Here is a 17,729-nt window from a genome sequence, read left to right as displayed (position 1 = left end):
CCACCTTTGCAGTTGCTTGGAGAACCATTAGAAAGTTCCTGGTGAGATTCGAACCTGGTATCTCCATCTTATAAGTAAGCCGCGTTACCGCTGCTCGGCTTGTATGTCTCGGTCTGGCTTCGAACCATACATCTTTTGATTACGGGGCAAGACACAGATTTGGACTCCATGTTACTAGTTTTCTCAGTGGATCTACGCGTATGAAAGGAGGGCATTGCTTAACAGATGTAACGCGGAATTCGTAAAATTGTGTAAACTAAGTAGCTTTATGTAGCTGCTTGAGAAAACGGTAGTAGTCCGGCTTGTATAGATATTTCCCGCCGTCATGGAATCCATGGGTTCATTACAGTGTTCATAAGAGGCCCCCACGTACCCTGGCACGTGTCCAGTTGAGTTCAGTCCACACCCTCACACTTTTTCTTTGAGGACATTCCAGGGCTTTTACCCTCAGGTTGAGTGCAATCACGTATTCTTTATGTTGACGATCCAAATAAAGTTTTGTTAAAAGTACAATTATCAAGCCTCGGTCTTCCTCTTATTTCCTCAAATGCTGTCAATCTTTGTTCTTCGCTTAGGTCATATAATGTTTTGGTTAAACGGAACTCGCTGAATCGCATTTAAGGCCCCCATCAGTGCAGCTGCGTTTAAGCGTCATGCATGATTCGTTATGAATGCGTGGGACAAAGTTGATCAGTTTATCGTTGACATATCCGATTATGTACTGAAGCGTTAGTAAATAAATAACTTACTGTCGATTTTGGTTAGTGAATCTTCACATATTAAAAATAATCTAGTCTGTGTGGCACTTCCATAGTTATTTGTTGTGTTGAGGAGAATATTTGGGCCTAGGAGAGAAGACGATGGGGTCTGGAGAAAACTGCATAAAAATGAGCTTAAAAATCTGTACTCCTCCCCCAATATTGTCAGGGTGATTAAGTCGAGAAGAATGAGATGGGCAGGGCATGTAGCGCGCATGGATGGGACAAGAGGTGTGCACTGGATATTGGTCAGGAAGCCTGAGGGAAAGAGACCGCTGGGGAGACCTAGACGTAGATGGGAGGATAATCGCAGGCGGGATCTATGGGAGATGGAAGTTGAGGGAGACTGTATTTTGTTGGCCCAGGTCAGGGTCCGTTGGAGGGCTTTTGTTAAATCGGTGATGAACCTTCGGGTTCGGTAAGCCATCTAGTTAGTTAGTTAGGATTTTACATTGGTTACTTACTTGTAGACCTCGTAAGAGCACTAATCACACTTCACGTAAGCATGTTGATATGCAGATTTTATTGTAGTATTGAATGTTGTCTTCACACAAATAAATTATTTAAATATTTGATAGGAGGAATTTGGAAGGTTGAAGAGTAGTTAACCTTCTTACCAACTGGCTTACTGTCACGTCATCGTTGTTTTTATTTGTAAATCGCTCACAGGTCGCAGCACAGTACACGGCGCTATCTTGCCGACCATCAGTATTTGAAATTCGTACGTGTGTGGTGGTTATTGTGGAGTTTAAGAGGTAGGAAGGAGTTTGTTTAAGTTTGTACTTAAATTATGCATGTTTTGTAGTTTAATGTGTAATTGTGTTTCGTTTACACTATCTACCACAAAATTTGATTCAAGGAGCAATAAGCTGTTTTGGGACACATGAATACGTTGAGGTTAGGTTAGGTCTATTTATGTTGTTTATAGTTCATGGTACTGAGACATACTACGCTTTGTCTCTCTGACGGCTTGAACTTTATCATATTTAGTTTCCTGGTAAAAATGAACACTAACACAATTCTTTGCTATTTGCAGATTTCATAGCAGTGGTAAAAAAATATATATACACATACATACTTTTTACCATTTTACAAGTAGCAAATTATTTTGTTTTCCAATTTGCTTTTGATGAAAAAATACTCTTTGTTGATCATTACTACTTGTTCTCTTTCAGATCAGTATTGGAGAGAGATCAACATTTGAGCTTACTGCTGATGTATTAGAATCTGCCATTACAGAGCATGGACAAGAGGGAGGACAGTGAAGGCATTCTTGTGAACCCCAATAATCCTCTAGGGGAAGTTTATGGCCCTAAGTTGGTGCTGCAACTAATGGAGGTGTGCCATAGGTCAGTATGAATTTGATTGGATTTTCTGTTTCTACAGACTCATTGCGTGAGCAGGGTAGCTCAGTCAACATTTGACACCCTTGTATCTCTTCTTTATGTAGCAGTGTGTTCAAAATGGTGGGGGTCCTTAGTTACCTTGTTTCATTAGTGGATTACAATAATGTGATCTAGTACTGTTCTTGCAAAATGTGTGGCAGACAGACATGGAATGGCCCATAAAGTATATTTCACTCATACTAGTGCATGAAGAACATCTCAAAATCTATTTTGTTATCACTTGTGAGGCATCGTGAAATGAAAGGTTGAGTACTGCTGGAAATATGTTCTTATTCAGTACTATTATCTTATTTAGCTTTTTCTTGAAAAGAAACTGCATAATGATACCATATTACCTCATATATGTCAGTGGATGCAGCTGTTCAGCTTTAATACTATTTTCACAGTCCACCTAATTCCATACACATTGAAGGTGGCATCAAGACTTCTGATGAACAACTTATTACAAATTATACATTGTTGTTTTTATTTATGTACTTTCTAGATATGGACTACATTTTATCTCAGATGAAGCATGTGCACTGTCAATTTATGAATCCCAAACAACATTTCAAAGTGTGCTGAGTCAACCATCTCTTCCAGACCCACAGAAGACTCATGTTATCAATCAAGATATGTAATTGCAGATCTTGATCACAGGGATTAAAATATTTACAATGTCTCATTACAGTGGAAGAAATATGAACAAACTTACGGCACGTGGATGGCAGTTGCCGAATTATTCCTGACACTAGTCAGTCAGATGTACTTCACAGCTGCCAAAGAGGAAAGTCGTAAACAACAGTGTTTGGCATCCCTCGTGATCGTGTCGGTGTTTGTGCAGGTAAGTGACACGTAGGCTTAGGTTGCTGTGTTCATGAAAAGTTACATTGCTTACATACCCATTCTGCTCCTGCAGTGCGTCGCTTAATACAATTTGGGCTGACACTTTTGGTCTTGAAAGGAATGCCACGATCTGAAAGCCAGTCGATATATCGCCGTTTCGAGATGAAGGAAATAACCGAATTGGTTCGTACATTGTGGCAAGTTGCGTTGTCCTCTACAAATACCGAATTCGGTGTTAATCTTTGGAATCAACTCTGGTCTGAGACATTGTTCATAGTTATTAAAATAAATTGTGTGCCAATAATCTCCAGACATTGTTACCAATTTAAACATTAACTGAGCATTTGGAATGAAGCCATTTTCACTCCCAGCATGTACAATAATGACTCGCTGTCCTTTGGAGGCGGGTGGAAGTACACGTGTTCTTACCATGACTCCAGGCAAGATTTACTGTGCGTGTGGATTGAATGTAGATGATAGGGCGCTCCCCATTTCTCTAACGAAGGACTCATATTTCTCAAATGTGCCATGCGAATATCATCCTCTTTGATTAGCGCTTTTCTATCATTTTCTTATTTCATCAACCTGAAGACTCTCTCACTAATTGTTTTCCAAAGAGCCCACTTTCCGCCACTGAAGTTTAACTTTTTCTTGAGTGTAAGTAACAACGATTGTAAAGTAGGACACTTGCCTCTTGCAGTTTGAAATTCCTTAATTCCTTACATTCACCGTGTTCACAAGATCCTGTCCTGAGTAAGACAAATCCATTCCTCAAATTGACTCTTCCCTTCACGTGTTGTATGAAAATGTTACGTGTATGTACCTTTATATCTCCAATGACTACTACATACTCCACTAATTCCCTTCATTTCTCAATTCTGACATAATACTTTGTGACAAGTACTAATTAGGCAGTGGTCTGTTTCCTTCTGGTCTGCCCACCAAAACCATGTATGCATTTCTCTTCTCTCCCATGGAGGCTACATGCCCTGCCCATCTCATCCTCTTTGCCTTGATCTGTCTAATTATATTTGTTGATGAGTACAACTTATGAAGCCCCTCATTATGCAACTTTCACCAGCCTCTTAACAGTTCATGTCTCCTAGGTGCAGATAATCTCCTCAGCACCCTGTTAGTATAATTATTTTAACAGTCATGGATACTTAAGACTACTGAAAATAAAACTGTACAGTAGGGCACCGCTTATACGGCAGGTTAGGGACCAGACCCCCGCCGTAAAGCGAAAATCGCCGTAAAGCGGATCTTTGCCTTTTTTTCACTTGCAAATGCTTATCAAAGCCTAATAAGATGTTTACACTATCATATAGTAAGTGCACAATAGCGCTAGGCCTAAGAAAACGATATGAAAGTAAAATGAATATCAGTAGTACACACATTGTGGCTCGTTTGATCTTCAATCCACACAACTAAAAGTTTTTCCATGTCAGCAATAAGGCTATCTCTCTTTCTTATGACTTTACAGTTCATTGGTGTGGCACATTTAATTTCATTTAACACTTTCTCCTTAGCGTTCACGATGGCACTAACAGTTTGGCGAGCTAGGCGTAGCTTACGTCCTATCTCGGCCATAGACATACCTTGTTCACGAAGTTTAATCTTATCTAACTTGGCATTTAAAGTAAGAGGCTTAAGAATCCTCTTTTTATCGCTACTACCCTTAGACGCCATTGTAATTACACTGTAGTAACACAAAAATATTACATAAATATACAGTTTGTAATAACTTTAAAAAATTGCCAGAAATACAGAGAGACACGGAGCGCACAAAAGCTGTAAACAGACTGAATCAGCGACGAGAAAATGGCGCCGGACGCACTTCTCTGACTCAGCTGTTGAGCGCCGTATTAGCGAATCGCCGTAAAGCGGAGCGCCGAAAAGCGGGGCCCTACTGTAGTAGGTCTAATTTACATCCCTGTCTGACACACAGCGACACATGTGGCACATACCGCAAGTACACAGGCACAGCAATGGAAATCACCCGTTCGCTGTAAAGGACCCGGTTACTTCAAAGTTGGCTCCTGTAGAATCAGCTACACAGTTAAGCGCTTGTCTCTGACATTCGATTGTCTCATCTGTTCATGTTTTTTGTGTGGGCCTGAACCAATCCTGTATCGTCACCGAACATGTCTGTGCAATGGTTAACAGTCGTGCTTGTCGTTGAAGAGGTGGCCGGATCGAATCTCATGGCCCGGGGATCCTAAGAATTGACTCTGCGCAAACAGTGATTTGATACGGTGGTAGTAACCAGAGGTCATCATCGCTAATACCAAAGAACGCCATAGAAAAGCATTCTTTCCCATTGTCACAACATATTTCTACAAAAAAAACGCTTTCATAATGCTTTCTCATTGCCGTCTTGTTTTGCCAAATGGCCGCTTTCCAAGTGTTTAGTCACAAAAATGTTGTATGCATGTTTTACTCATTGTACCTCCTGGAGGTGTGACGCAGCTGACAAAATTAGGCGATGTACCGAATAATGCGGCTTTTGATTGTAGGATAGGCCTACCATCTTCTTTTTGCCACTTTTTAGGCAAATGCTTATAATAAGTCACGACCACTTCCTTCGACATGGTTACCTATCCATCAAATGCAGCCGTCCTTACATTCTGTAATAAATACCTTGTTCAGTTGAGAAAGCCTCTTTAAATAAACAAAGGGAATGAACTAGGCAACGTTCCGAATATGGGAGTTGGTTAATGCGTAATTATCTTCATGCCTTAATTACGATACTTAACCGCTCCGATGTGAAAAATATTTCCTTAATGTTCTTGGTAACCCGAACAAGTGACATTTTTCTTGCCAGAAGCATTTGCAGCAAACTGAGCTACATCACACGGCTTTCTCAATTTGCAATTGGTAAACATTTTTACACTTATTCATTTTGTTATTGCCTTCTCCTGAATTGCGTGTCCGTCTTGAGACCGAGTTTATGAAGTGCTTTGGGTACAAATGAGATATGAGATTTGTACAAGGCACTGCCATTGAAAATCATTCTTAGAACAGGTGAGCAAGGTGAACTTCGTTATTGAGGATCTTTCAGTGATGAAAAGGGCCGAGAGCAGGAGAAGGGGTTATTTCAGGTACACCTTTTTCTGGAGAAAAGGGACATTCTTCTCAAGCTTAGAGCAGTGGTTGCATGTGCTTGAAGGCTCCAGCCATTACGGAATTTCATTATATTTAGGATTGCGTCAGATCTTCTTGTACCTAAGTTAGATACAATTGCTAAACTTTTGGGTCAGAGCCCTTTCAAGCCACTACTGGAGGAGAGGCCTGCTTCTTTGTTGAGATTATTTTTAATTATTCATTTTGTCTATCTTAAATATACTTTTCATTGTTCTTGTTCTTTAATTTCATGTTGGTTTTATTGCTTTAATTTTACTTATGATGTGTTCCTGTCTTTGATAAGAATCTCGGATTTCATTACATTTATAACAGCCACAATCAGAATTTTCGTTCCCTATAATTCGAAGGTGTCGAGGTTTCATTTTGCCGGCCTACAGGTTGATTCTTTGTGTCACATAGCACTTTCTTATGGCACCATTATTTTCACTGCATAGCTCATGTTGTACACACCATGTAATGACAAACAAATTGATAGTACGTATCTGTTCAGCTTCATAAATTGAGCTTTATATAATTTCATGAAGGAAACATTAATTTCTCATTTCCATCAAACAGTTCAGTCCATTCGCTTACCTGATCAGACAACTTAAATAGTCTGTCTGTCATAAAACCATGCAACAGGGTCTTGCTGACAGGCCCAAACATTCCATATTTATTATAAACTAAATGAACGTGTGTGCATTTTGTCAGTCTTCAAATATGGCTTTCATGTGGTTAGATCCTGGAGATCAAAGTATGTCTCCAAATCACATGCTCTTCCTATAATAGGGAAGCCCCGATGTCTTTTTAAAACTGCTTGTAATAAATAGACTCCAGTTAACCATATTTAAGTATCACATCTGTTAAAATATGAGGACAGGACCAAGAGATCTTTATCTATTATACTTAGGCCTACCATTTTAAGCCGCTAAAATACACATAATCAATGCTTGTAAATATCACTTTCTATTGATCTGTTTAGAAATTCATTTGCTCATTCTGATACAATTAATTTGTAAGTACATTACCAGTAATATAAGAAGTATTAATTATATCTGCATTTAAAATGTTTAAACGTCCAGTTTGAACATAATATGGATGAAATGTAATCAGACTTCACTTTGCTTAGTGTTTCCCTTCTGTTTTTATTTTCTTTTCTGTTTCCTTCCTGTTTTTATTTTACTTTCTGTTTTTTTATTTTATTTTTTGTTTCCTTCCTGTTTTTATTTCATTTTCTGTTTCCTTTTCGTTTTTATTTATTTATGGTTTCTTTCTGTTTTGTTCCGGGCCTCAGATTCTTCGGGGTTGCTTGTGGAAGACGCAGCAGGACAGACCAAGCAGCTCAGTAAGAATGAGAAACCTGTTCATGACAAAAATGTTTGGATACGTGTTACACATGATAATAACAAGTTAAATCATGTTTTATGCAAAGATCGGTTAATTCTTTGAGATATGAGAGTCGGTGCATATGTACTTAATTTTTCACATCTCTTCTTTCCATTCTCTCATGCCCAGCTCCTACAATACTAATTGACAAATATGGTTAAATATATGCACTGATGCGACTATATAAGAACACAAGCATGAACGTGTATATTCACGAAATTATGATGTTGAGCTAACCATGTCACCTGTTTTATGTTATGGGTACATAATATGTAAATACATAGATGAGAATACTTACATTATTCTGTTATTTCGTACCCCCTGTTTGATGGAAAACAAGTTGTTATGATTCCTTCTAAGGACAATTATTGAATTATGATGAAGTATTAGTTGTTTATGAAAATGTCTGTCTTTTGGCAGTAATAACACTACTGCCAGAGATGGAATTCAGTGATTGCAGGTTGCATGAAGGACTGAGATAATCCTGTCCATCCATTTTATTCATCTGTGAAATGGGATGAAACCACCAACACAAAATTTCAGTGGCAGGGCCAGCTCATGGAATGTCAGTGTCTTCTGGGAACTACTGCTTTAGAATAATCATTGTCATCACCAGTATTTTAGAAAATTGTTACATTGTTATTATCTTCCTTCTCACTTACACTGAAAACTAATAGTTTATTCAGAAATTAATATTTTATTCCTGTGGGAACTGAAAGCAGTATGTAAGGGACTATGATTAAAATAAATGTAAATTACAGACAATGATGATCAGACAGGAAGGAAATGAGTGAAATAAGAATTACAGCATCAAATTCATTCTTTATTTATTGATTTTTTAAAGAGGTTTATAAATGCTTGGAAAGTCATACTGACTCCAAATATGTATTATTCATGGATGGACACACGCATCCACACAAAGGATATTGTTATGGATGTACTGACCTATGAGGCTCACAGGTCATAAAGACAATGTATGTTGAATATATGAGGAATTTAATTTTGGAGTAATGTCCGTTTAATGTCATGAACGGTTCTGAACAGACATATATGGCAAAATTGGGTCTTAATTACATGCAGCAAGTATGAGGATAATGTTTCATCCCTAAAATCAAGCAAAGCATTTCCTATAAAGATTTGGCTGCAGTCACTTTGTTAGAAATAGTGGAATGCAGTATATAATCAAATGAGACATGTAATGCTGTAATTTATGCATACATTACATATTAGACTTCAACATAAGAGTGTTGTAATGTTTACACATGTATTTGAAAATTGCTGTCATATTTAAAAGCAGTAGAAGAGCTCCTTGTCATTATAAATTGCTGGTACACTAAAAATATTCAAATATGTGTTGACCTGTTGTTTCAAGCGCTTTAATCAAACACTAAACCTCATACTGTATGTTGCCTTTCTCTTTTTAGTGATTTATGCCCTTTATATATACTAAAAAATTACCAATGTGTAAATGTTCTTAATATGCTAGTTCTTTTATGGTGAGTAGTTGTTAGCTTTCCTCCTGATATCCAGCTTCCACCCAATTCTGCATGCCTTCTCCTGGTACCCCAGGAAGTGCCATGCATTGGTAAAACATGTCTTAATAAATTGGTATTTGTAATGTAAATTACATTGACCTAACACAGGTCAGCTTCACTGACGTACTTTAATTTTCATGGACCTAGTCTACATTCTAAAACAAAGATACACTTTAATCATCACGACTTAATAAGACATACTTTCTTATCTTATACACAACATATTAGGTAAGTTGAACTACTTGCTAATTTGTGAATTTTGTTATTGGTATTGAAGGCTTGCTCTTACATAGCTCCAGTCCTGTTGCCTAATGGATCATACTGAATAAGAAATTCTCATCAGTGCTGAAGTTTGGGATGTGATGAGTGATATTTCGGCTCCTTCAATGTATCAGATGTCATGCCTTTGGAATGCAACTTATAACAGTTATTTCCATCTCATTCAATAAACGATATTTACTAATGAAACATACAAATGAATATAAACAGATTATATGATAAACTGCTTCATATTTCATCATTTTTATAATTTTTAAGTTCTTCCAAAATATATTCTTATGGGATATGTTTTTATATCTGTCGCAGTATTATGCAGCAATGAAGACAATTGTGTGACATTACTAGATACATGTAGGAAAACTAATGCAGTTAGAACTCCATTCTTCACAGGCTGCATCCATCGGACTAAGACACACAACATTCAGAAACAGTTTCTTTACTATTTTCAATCCACTCCAACTGTCGGCAAATAACTGTAGTTGAGGTAACATGCTTTATTTCCTATGGCACCATGTTTTAACCACAGGAATAGAACAAGAAAAGGTGGAAAAATTGAAACAAAACGAAAATGTTAAGGGGATCATTCTTTAGCAGGAAAAGTTCCTGAAATATCATGGTATGAAGGATTGTCAAATGGGGAATAGTTGATCGATCATAAACGGGAAAGTGATGATGCTCAGAGGCAGACAAATGGTAGGTTGAATAACTGCAAAGAAACTGCAGCTGACACTCATAAGATGAATGCACAGTGAACACTTGTTGTAATGACGCTAGTAGAAGCAAACAGTGCTTGCTGACACAATACACAACATATACTTAATTAAGAGGACTGTAGTTCCAGTGATCTTTTGTTGCTAAATACTCACCATTCTGTCAGCAGATAACTTTGTGGGTTACCTCTGAAAAGTTCTAAGTGATCAGGTATTTTTTATATCAATATTGGTATACAGTAAATATCTCTCTGTATTAATTTTTAATTTACTTAAGTGTTACAATTTTATAGTTTCTGGAAGGTCTTGATGGCAGAAGCAGACCCTCTGGATGGAGGAACTTGATATAATGATAATAAATGTTTCACTTTGAAGATTTCTGTCTTCTGGGTTGTTGCGCTGTGATGAATATTCATCGCCCTGATGACGGAGGCAGTATGACCTCTGAAACGTTGGTTAACATCGACCAGACTACACAGCGCAACAACCCAGAAGACAGAAATCTTCATACTCACCGCTGTGAAAACCTCAAATCTTACAAGTGTTTCACTTTGTTCCCTCTAGAAAGATCTGAAGATTTTCTGGTCATTAGATACTAAAATGCAGTGGAATCTATGATCGATACGCTGATGGTAACAATGAATGGGCACTGCAATGTTGTCTGCTGTTATATCATAATTAAATAAAGTCATGATGAAATTACAGTAATTTCAGTACAGTCTACAGTTTCTTACAGCTAAGAGTTGCTGTTTCTCCAACTTTAACATGGCCTTTGCAGTTGTTCCCTCCTTGAGAGCCTTAAGTGCGTCTTCGTACTGGCAACAAAGAGCTTGTCTTGATGCCAAGTTTTTCGTACTCCAGATGCCTTCATACGCCTGGCGATGAAATTAATTATGTGTCATGATCAATAATATGAAGAATAAATTCAGATTCATTGCCTGACACCTCTGCAATAAATAATATATGTGTGGGTGATTCTTAATTTCATTCATTTCATTTAAGGATTGTGATCTACTCCTAAAATCAATCCAAGATGAAGCTCCTATGAACAAATGGTCACAAGTGCCTTGTGAGAGGCTGCAGCAATGAAGCATCACTTGAAAAGTAATATTTGGACAGAAATAACAGGTGATGTCTTCATATCACCTTATGAGTTAGTGTTTCAACATAACGGAGCTACTGGACTCTCATCACACATGCTGATGGATGAGATGAACCAAATTGACTTCGTATCCTTTGTGGCCTGATTTTACATATACAAACTCCTACCTGTGGGGACACCTGAAGGGCATAATTTACTTGGAAAGAGTCAACATCCATGGCTAGCTTTGGCATTTGATTCAGGGGCTGTGACAAAAGTAAATTTTCAGTGTACCAGTGTCACAGCTCATTTACGCATTCAAAGCAACAGATGACGTTTTCAGAAACTTTTGCCAATACTTTAAAAACATTAAAATCCTGTTAAGGTATCTTTAGGAACAAAGCTAAATGTGCTTCTAATAAGATGTTTTACGTGTCTCATTTGATTTACTGATTCTTCCAGTTCTCACTAATGAAGAGGTTGCAACTGTATGTTTGTAGGAACTTTCTGGCTTTGTTTTAGGAATAGAACACAATCATGTTTGATGCATACGATTATGAAGTACCTACTATATGGCTATTTGTAATTATCTGCATATATTATGCAAAACGCTGATCTTGAAAACATCCTATTGTTATATTTACAGAAGAATTACTTTCTGTTACAATTACGAATTAATTCATGTCATATATGTGTTTATTTTTTCCTCCATTTGTATATTTTTACAGTACCTTTTTATCTACAAACTTTCACATAGGTTAACCTCTATCACTTTCATGTAGTCGGGTTATCTTGCATGAGGCATCTTTGCAGATTACAGACGTTTAAAATATCACCTGTTAATATATCTACTTAAGCAGTCAAGTTCTGGAGAATACAAGTTGCATTTGAGAAATCACTATTTACAGCCAAAAAGTGGAGGACATATTCTTTAAAACTGAAATCAATGTTCTTTCTCTCCAATTGTGCAGACAATTAAAAAGGAAAATTCCCACATGCCTGTTTCCATCAAATGTACATTGGGAGAATAATAGAGACATGACTGGAACCTGCAGCAAACATTCTAGGTGTTGAGCAGTGCAGCTTGTTTTCCTAATCATGTTGAATATTGTCAAAAGATGTTGGACACCAGAGCCGGCCTGGACGTTGTTGATGAGTAAATGACTGCTCTTTTCATGAACTGAATCCCAGTTATGCATCATACACAACACAATCCCATCCATGCTCATCCTTTGAGAAATAGGGGTCAGCACATGTAGCTGCATTACTGTATCATTCAACAGTTGAGATTGCAAGGAGCTTTATCACAGCATCTTCATAATGTGTTGCATTGGTACATAGATCTCATTATCATGCCCTCCCTTCTGTTCTGCATACTACCTCATCATGCTGAGTCTTCTAATAAAATATGTATTTTTGTTTGGTTCTAAATGGCACAATTGTATTTTAATGAAATTTCAGTGTTTTTTTTAATTTAATTTGCATTTAAGTTGGTGTGCCTGTTGAATACGTGCGTGGTATTTGTGAATGAGCAAGGTAATAAGTTGTGGATTCCTAACCTTAAAACTTCCTAAATTTCATCAAGCCTGTCTTGTTCTTCCTGATGCTTCCAACGATTCTGTACAAATCTTTACAATTTGGTGACTAATTGCATGAGGTAAGTTAAAGTTGTGTGTGTGTTGCTAGTGAGTAAATACATGTGAAATTCCAACTTCGTGGCAGGTTAGGTGAGTTAGTTCAATTGAAAGTGTTTCATAGGCTCCGATAAAGTAAATAAACCTCAAAAACATCAACAGGTAAACGTGGTCATTAACTGTAAGAATACTGCCCATATTTATTTCATACTCTTTATGATATTTACAAATTATCTTGGTTCCAAAATTCAATAGCAATGGTTGGCAAAAATTAAACCAACCTGTGAATCGGAATTCAGGCTGCGGGTGATAGAAGTGTAGGAAGGAAGCTGATTGTCATTACGCATACAAGAGGCATATATTATATTCGTGGCAAGGCTGTTATCCTTTTAACCACATTAATGAGTTGAAGAGGGAAATACACATCTTTATTTTCTCCACTGCAATGCTCTAGTGAGTACTTTATAGTGACATAACTATTGCTCTGTAACATGAAACATGCTATTATGGTACAAAATTTTGGTTAGTATTAGGTTAAAACTTTGTAGTTTTGATTTTAAAAATAGTTAGTTGTGTTGATAGATCCATACAATATCTGGAATTGAACAAACTTTAAAGCAGTCAGGCAAGCAACCATTCATATTCAAATATAAGGGGACGGAAAGTTGTTTCGTGACATTAATTAACCTAGAAGATGTTTATATTGTTCTGTATCCAAATCAAGTAGTGAGGTAACTTTAAGATTTAGTTTTTTGATTGATATAGATACATTGAAATGTGTAGTCGATAACATTCCATGTTTCTCATCCAACACAAAGAAGTGATTTGACATACCACTGCTGTGTGCTGCATCTCCGAAATCTGAAAGACATTACAGCCTTTTGAAGTTAGTTGTATAGCACATACAGGTGGCATTTAGTCATAAAACTGCATCAAATTATCTTTGTAGGATATGCTAACAGGTCTACAAACCCTTGAAAAACATCCTCCTTGCCATTATATATCTACTTTTAAAGAAACATTCAATTTCAAACGGTTGTTAATATTCCAGTTAGTATATACAGTAACTAGATTCTAGATTTGGTGTGGTAGAAATAAGATTAATATTCAAAAATAAATAAGGAATTGCCTTAGCCAAGAACTTCACTGCTTCTTTGGTTTTTGCTGTTCATTCTTTCTACAATTGTTAAAAAGTAGGTATTAAAAAAGTTAGCAATAAGTTTAGGATCATTTACTCCATTATTATTTATCATTATTGGTGGGCTTTCAATGTCTCTAGATTGTTTGCAGTTTCCTCTTTTACAATTTTACAATCAATTTTTACTTTATTTTCAGATTCTACTTTCAATTTATTGTAATGCATGTGTTTAGCTTCTTTAATGACTTGAGTTAAAATTTTTGCAAACATTTTATCTGCTAGTTTACTAAATATATAGATTAAATTATCCAGTGACAGTAGCTTGAGTGGGAGTCAGTTTGGCACTGCACGCACTAACATTGCAGTAATACAGGGAAGATTAGCGTGGCCCCTGCATGCAAAATCGTGAAGCGTTTCGTAATTTTAATGTATTGTTAAAACTAATATCTCTCTGTTTACAGTTTGCATTATAGTTTATCATATAACAACAAATGTAACTTGACGACAGATCATAATTGATTTTGTTCTTTGCAGTAAGTTTAAAGTACTGACCAATGAATGAGATCCTGAATGACATACTAGTACAGTATTGCCCAAAATAGGGTCTCCTTTGTGATTCATGACTTACAATATTCCTCAGTCCTGGAAACTTCAGGACATCAATTTAAAGTAGGCCACACCTGCTGCCTCCCACATCCCTTCAGATTCATCCTGCCACATCACTGAATCCAGATATCTTTCCCTCAGAAATTTATACACCTGCACAAATTACCTGAACGTCCAGATTATTGAGTATTTAGAATTGCCGCATTTCCACAGTGGTCAGTTTTGGCCTCACTATTTACTGTACTTCAACGTTAGACACTGCACAGCAGCTTTTATGTTTACCTTCTCATTTCAGGAGACAGACATACATAGAGACGATATGTTTGCAGATGTCGACACATTACCTACATTAATTAGTTTGTATCTACTGAAGCGAATGTAGTTCTAGCATTCAATTTAAAGTCTCTTATATTTGTCACCAGTTCTTGCTGTCTTTGTGTTCAATTCAACACCACACTTATTTTGAACATTGTCCATTGCCTGACATATATTTCATACACATATATACATCTGAATGTTAGTTCTACTCATTTCTTGTGATGACTGGGTATTGGCTGCAGCAGTTAGGAACCCTTTCAATACCAAAATACCTTTTAATATTAAACTTGTATCGTAACTAAGACTATTCTAGAATTCTAAGATGGGGTGCAGCATTGAGGTTCAAAACACTGTATTTGTCTTAATTAAGAGTTACTAACCTTCACCAGCCATGTGTTATGGTATATGTGTGGTCAAACTGGCCATATGTCAGAGTAGCTTGCCATAAATTATTAAACACCAGAGTCAATGTTCAGGAGTAGAGACTTAAACTTATACACCAAGTTAATACTACTCAAATGTTATATTCTCTCTGTGCTTTTATACGGCGCTGAATCGTGGACGTTGACCAAAGCTTCTTCAAAAAATTTGGAGGCCTTCGAAATGAGGTTGTACTGACGTATTCTCAGAATTTCCTGGATTGACCGTGTAACCAACAAAAAAGTTCTCGAGAAACTCCACAAAGACGTCGAGGTTGTTGAAAACACACACAAAAAAAGAGGAAGTTGGAATAATTTGGTTATATCATGAGAATTAGTGACAGATGCGGGCTGTTTCAGCTGATAATCCAAGGAAAAGTATTCGGAATGAGGGGACCTGGCAGGCTAAGAATCTCCTGGCTTCAGAACCTAAAAACTTGGTTCTCGATGTCCCCTGGAGGGCTGTCTCAAGTAGCAGCCAGTAAAGCTCAAATTGCTCTGTTGATCGCCAACATCCAGAATGGATAGTGACTTTAAGAAGAAGAAGAAGAAGAAGAGTCAATGCTTGGTCTGCAGTCATGTAGTATGGGAGGTTTAAATATCTTATTCCTAAATGGTAAAGGTTAAAAGTTTCTTTCTGTGTTGGATTAGATTTGTAGTGCAGTGTCATCATAGATTGGATATAAGAATTTGATCTTGTAAATCCATGGCTGTTATATTTGCCATGGCCAGGCCACATGACATTTTAGAAAACATCTTGTGTAAGCAAAATTTGTGCGCTTATTGAGAGACAGAAGATGGGACCTAGTAAGAAATAAAACAGGTCTCTGGTATTTTACAATCAACTGAAAAGTAGTGGGAAAGAAAAGTACACACACAAGCATGTACTCAGGGGGCTAGAAGATGTGCAAATGATAAAAGATCGTCATCTGGAAATTTAAGGATGTAGGGGAATACGGAATATAGGACTTGAGTTGTGTGTAACAAAGAAAAGGCTATTCATTATTTATTTTCTAAATATAGTTTATACCATTTGATTAAATGAATTTATTTCCCTGATGCCACTGATTATGTCCTCTTGAGGTTGAAACGTGTATGGCAATAGTGTCTTTTTATAGTGTTAATAGTTGTTTGTTTACTTATTTTATATTCTAATCACTATTTGTTACCAAAGGATAATATACTAACCTTGTCCAGGAAACTTCAGATGATACATGCTAGGAATTTGTGAAGTACATAAGTGTGTTTTGTTAAGTATTACTGAGAATTCATTCCTGCATCGTAATCGTCACAGGTCGATGATTGTGATGCCTTTAAGGACTATATATGCTAGTTATGCTGTGCCCAGGTGTTGATCAACACTGCTTCAGGCTCATTCAGACTCTGCAGAAAAGGCAAGAAGTAATTTTAGTCTGTGGATATATTACCCCTACAGCAACAAAAATCAAATTTTTATAATGCTTTTTCTCCTGTGGGGTGGTTAGCAGCAACTTTGAAGTAACCATGTCACTTCCCACTCTTACATTCAAAATTACAAAGCAGTTCAGCAGAAATGTGTTCAGAAAAATATGTTTAATATTTGTAGAATGAATTATGTATTTGCATGGCAGTCTTCCAGAGGGAACCCAGCTGTCATAATCCTGAACATGGAACTACAATCCATGATCAGACGCATTTAAAAAAGTTTTACTTCCTGACCAGGATCTGTTCTCTGGCAATGAAGATAATTGAAGCAGGAAGCAATAACTACTGTAATGATTGGCAAGTAAAGTAAAGTTGTCCTGCTACATGCCATGTAGGCACTTGGGGGAGAGGTAGTATAGATCCAACTAATTCTTAATCTTATAGGCCGTGAAGCTCTTCATTATGCAATTTTCTGTGATACATTCCCCTCCCATTTAGGCCCAAATAATTTCCTTAAAGAACTGTTCTGAAAGGCCCTCAATCAATTTTCCTCAAAGTGAGAGACCAAGTTCCACTCTCATACAGCACAACTTGCAAAATTACAAATAAATTATGAAGGGTCCAGTGACAGAGGAACTCTCCGTCTTACGCAACTGAGCAAGTGCCATTCCCGACTTTATAAACTGAGGAAGGAAGAAGATCGAGCTTCAGAAAGGCAGTGTTCTTTTTAAAAACACAGACGATTGACATAGACCAAGAATTTAGTCTTCTCGATGCCAAAATTACACTTTTGAGTACAGTAGTCTTTGTGATTATATTAGGAGATGGAACAGAACATTTTAAACTGAATAATAGCAAGCATTCTCTGAATTTAATCGTCTATGGATTTCGTCATGAATTCCCGTACTGACTTGTTAGTGTAATATATATTATCAGTATGGTTTATAATTTGCGAATTATTCACCAGTTATTTGATTTTTACCATTACTAATTAGAAGCCGCGAACATTCGTTCCCACTACGAAGAGGCCGTTACTGTCGATTACCAAAATTCAATAGCAACAAATAAATGTCCAAGCATGTAACCCGTTTATGTAGCGAAAAAAAC

The 17,729-nt window shown here is 36.9% G+C and overlaps 2 long non-coding RNA genes and 1 pseudogene across 5 annotated transcripts; 2 read left to right on the top strand and 1 right to left on the bottom strand.

Annotated features, from left to right (window-relative positions):
* Positions 1-1,432: 1,432 nt before the first annotated feature.
* Positions 1,433-12,542, top strand: LOC147872414 (uncharacterized). 4 transcript variants are annotated; one of them, XR_015537523.1, is made up of 4 exons: positions 1,433-1,513; positions 1,934-2,107; positions 2,835-2,987; positions 11,025-12,542. It is a non-coding gene; the product is annotated as an uncharacterized LOC147872414 (long non-coding RNA). The 4 variants fall into 4 exon arrangements; XR_015537524.1 differs by lacking the exon at positions 11,025-12,542 and adding an exon at positions 7,919-10,735; XR_015537521.1 differs by lacking the exon at positions 11,025-12,542 and adding an exon at positions 7,407-7,795.
* LOC147872412 (uncharacterized) lies at positions 7,393-17,703 on the bottom strand. Its single transcript, XR_015537525.1, has 4 exons — positions 17,605-17,703; positions 16,407-16,601; positions 7,797-13,598; positions 7,393-7,472 (listed from the first exon to the last, which is right to left on the bottom strand). It is a non-coding gene; the product is annotated as an uncharacterized LOC147872412 (long non-coding RNA).
* Positions 14,209-14,300, top strand: LOC147872413 (U6 spliceosomal RNA; annotated as a pseudogene).
* Positions 17,704-17,729: the final 26 nt, after the last annotated feature.

Source organism: Zootermopsis nevadensis, unplaced genomic scaffold (assembly GCF_977971745.1).
Source record: "Zootermopsis nevadensis isolate Lab colony 2312 unplaced genomic scaffold, Znev_1.0 Znev_ptg000028l, whole genome shotgun sequence".
In the NCBI taxonomy this organism is placed as follows: Eukaryota; Metazoa; Arthropoda; class Insecta; order Blattodea; family Termopsidae; genus Zootermopsis; species Zootermopsis nevadensis.
The sequence above is the reverse complement of the archived record's forward strand: the minus strand, read 5'-3'. Positions and strand labels throughout refer to the sequence as shown.